Source organism: Octopus bimaculoides, chromosome 7 (genome assembly GCF_001194135.2).
Source record: "Octopus bimaculoides isolate UCB-OBI-ISO-001 chromosome 7, ASM119413v2, whole genome shotgun sequence".
Classification (NCBI taxonomy): Eukaryota; Metazoa; Mollusca; class Cephalopoda; order Octopoda; family Octopodidae; genus Octopus; species Octopus bimaculoides.
Window position 1 is genome coordinate 82,070,614 of NC_068987.1, and position 4,192 is coordinate 82,074,805.

The following is a 4,192-nucleotide window of genomic DNA, read 5'->3' on the forward strand; positions in this document are numbered from 1 at the left end:
AAGGGTAAATTGTCAACCTGCCACCTGTCTCATAGACTTTGATAAAGCTCTCCATGATTCATTTGTTTCTATATTTCCACATTTAGAAGTAGTTGGGAGTGTTTTTCATCTCAGCCAGTCTATTTGGCTGTAGGTATGTGCACTTGGTGAGAGTAGGAGATACAACATGGATGAAAGTTTGTGGCTTAAAATTAAGTGTTTTTGCGCTTTGGCATTTTTACCATATGAAGACATTGTCAATGGATTTGAAGATTTGTCTGATGGTGAAAGCATCCCTTCTGAGTTTATCACTTATTTTGAGAATTCATACATTGGGACTGTAAGGGGACCCCCAGTGTTTAACTGGTATGTTGTTGTCATGGCTGATGACAGTACGTGCTGGTGGCACAGAAAAAGCACAATTCGAGCATGATCATTACCAATGCCGCTTGACTAGATCCTGTGCCAGTGACATGTAAAAAGCACCACTTAAGTGTGGTTGATGCCAGTGTTGGCTGACTGGCCCTCATACCGATGGAACATAAAAAGCACCCACTACACTCTTGGAAGGGCATCCAACTGTAGAAACTTTGCCAGATCAGATTTGAGCCTGGTGCAACCTTCTGGCTTGCCAGCCCTCAGTCAAACTGTCAAACCCATACCAGCATAGAAAGCAGATGTTAAATGACAAATGACAATGATGATGATGATGATGATGATATTAACCCCAAGAGGATGAAAAGCAAAGTTGAACTTGACAGAATATGAACTTAAATATAAAGAGTTGAAGCTGTAAGGAACAGCACTGGGCATTTTGTATGCTCTGCTAACAATTCTGCCAACTCACTGTTTTATTAGGAGACATAATAATGAAAATACATTTCTAGCCAACAAATCTCATTTAACATAAATCTACCTTTGTCTGAAGCAATTTATTCCACCATTATTAGAAGGAACTTGTTTTTGCATGCAAATTACAGAACTGATTTTTAAGTAAACCTCTTACAATCAAAGGTTGTGTCACACAGTAAAACAATAATCTAAGTCAGAAATAAAACCTTATTTTCTAAATTACTGGCCATATATTTTCTTTTTACCTTGACAAAATGCCAGTAATCTTTTGTTTTATCTGACAAATTTACCTGCATTCTAGAATTTATCTTGTCAACATGTTTATTTTTAAAATGCTAAAACAGTACTCTATCACAGACAAATGTCATCTTCAAAGTGCTTCTTTGGATGTTTTGGATAAAATTCTTTTCCAATATTTGAAAGACTGATTTGAAGCACGCAGATAAATACGTTTGAAATTTTATAAATAAAAATGTAGTAGTAGCAGTAGTAATAGTAGTGTGGTTTGTTTGTTATCATTCACGCAGAAAGTGACACCGAGGTACACCTTGCAAAGTGGAGAAAAATTAAACCATTTTTTTTTATATATATGGATGACTTAAAGATCTTTGGGAGGACCAAACGTGAAATAAATGGTCTGATCTCAACAGCGCAGATAACCAGTAAAGACATTGGGATGGAATTTGGGACTAAAAAGTGTGGTATGCTTATATTCTTTTATTCTTTTACTTGTTTCAGTCATTCGACTGTGGCCATGCTGATACATCACCTTTAGTCAAACAAATTGACCCCAGGACTTATTCTTTGTAAGCCTAGTACTTATTCTATCGGTCTCTTTTGCCAAGCCACTAAGTTACGGGGACATAAACATACCACCATCGGTTGTCAAGTGATGTTGGGGGGACAAACACAGACACACACACAAAAATATTGTACATATATACATCATCATCATCATCAACATCGTTTAACGTCCGCTTTCCATGCTAGCATGGGTTGGACGACTTGACTGAGTACTGGTGAAACCAGATGGCAACACCAGGCTCCAATCTAAATTTGGCAGAGTTTCTACAGCTGGATGCCCTTCCTAACGCCAACCACTCAGAGAGTGTAGTGGGTGCTTTTACATGTCACCTGCACGAAGGCCAGTCAGGCGATACTGGCAACGGCCATGCTCGAAATGGTGTCTTTTATGTGCCACCCACACAAGCCAGTCCAGGGGCACTGGCAACAATCTTGCTATATATATTAAATCCAAAAAATGACTAAAAAATGAAATTGCAAGAGCGTGGGCAATGAGGAGGGTAACTGTTATCCCAGTAGTTTTAAGGGCATCCGGAGAACTAACATCTAAGTTCAAGAAATATGTTGGAGAAATTGGAATTGACATGAGGGCAGAGCAACTAAGATTTTAAGAATATTGGTTAGGCATTGAGTGTCTTCCATGGTAAGTTAATGTCCAAATACCAAGGTTTATAATCTGTGGCAAGAGACCCTGTGAGACTTCTGACAACAGGTTGCTGTCTGCTCTCACAGAATTAACCAGGATAAGTAAGACCGAGAGCTCTGAGAAGTAAGATAAGAATAAAAATAGCAGCAACAACAACAATCTTTTCTTTATTAACCATAAAAGTTTTAAAAGATATGTAAAACAGAAAATACAAAACTTTCTCTTGGAGTTACAAAGAAATATAGGACAACATTGAGTGTAAGGAAATGTATTTACAAATTTTGAAGGGAGAAGGTGAAAGACATTATATAATAAATGGAAGAATATGTTAAGATCTTAAAGATACACTTATTTACATATATACACATATATATATATATATTTGTATGGCTTATAAAACCCATAAAAAAGAGATGTTTAAATCTTGGATCAATAACTGTAATTTAATTGAAACTTCTTACTTATAAGTATGTATATATATACATATATACATACATATACATTAACATATATACATATATGTATGCATGCATAGGTACATAAGAGTCCTTTCCAAGCTATAGGCTCATAAGGCCAGTTTCATGGATTCATAAGTTGGTAGGTAGGTCATAGGTAAGCAGGTAAGAAGTAGGAAGGTCATAGGTTTGTCATAGGTAAGTAGATCAAAGGTAGGTAGGTCAGAGGTAGATATTTTGTACATAGGTCATAAGTGGGTAGGTCGTATTTGGGGAGGTCATAGGAAGGTAGGTCATAAGTAGCCATGTCAAAATTCTTCCCTTATCATTTCCTTCCAAATGCAGGAATATTTCAGACAGAAATAGCTCTCCTGTAATCTTAACTGATCTTAATGGCAATCACCGAATGCTGAAAGTGTAACCCTAAGACTACAATTTAATAATCTGCCACCTGACTAATTAGATCTAACTCATGACTCACAATCTAATTAAATATTCTATCATAATTGTCATGGACCAGTTTATTGGTTAGCCTAGAGGAAATTGTGGAAATCAAAACAGTTAAATAAAGCAATTGAAAAATTGACAGAATTTTCATTAAAACTTGACTGTGTGTTTGAGTATACCATAACATGATTTGAACAAAACACAATCAATTGAAACATCATCATCAACATCATCATTATTGTCATTGTCATCATTATCCGTATCATTGTTGTCAGTGCCGTCATCACCATCACAATCACCATCATCATCATATCACCATTATCATCATCATCCACATCATCATCATCATCATCATCATCATTATCTTCTTCTTCTTCTTCTTCTTCTTCTTCTTCTTCTTCTTCTTCTTCTTCTTCTTCTTCTTCACCACCACCACCACCACCATTTAACATTTGTTTTCCTGGAAGGTTTGACAGGGGCTAGGCAGCCGTAAAGTTGCACAAAGCTCCAGTTGTTTGTTTTAGTATGGTTTCTATGGCTGGATGCCCTTCCTATTGCCAACCACTTTACAGGATGTACTGTTGCTTTTTATGTGGCACCAACACCAGTGCCTTATATGTGCAACCAGCATGGGTGCCCTTTATGTGGCACCAGTGCAGGTGCTAAATATATGGCATCGGTATGGGTGCTTCTTTATGTGACACTGGCATGGGTTCTTTTTATGTGGCACCAGCATAGGTGCTTCAAACATGGCACTGACATGGGTGCATTTTATGGGCTTCGACGGGTTCCACCTACCAAAATTAACTCACAAAACTTTCATTGGCCTGGGGCTATAGTTGAAGACACTTGCCCAAGGTACTGCGAGATGGGATTGAACCTGCAACCACTTGGTTGCAAAGAGAGCATTTTAAGCAAATCAACATTGAAGAAACTACTTAATCACATTTTATTATTCCATCAAGGTTTATTAAGCTCTGGCTATTAACAACATAATATATATATATAT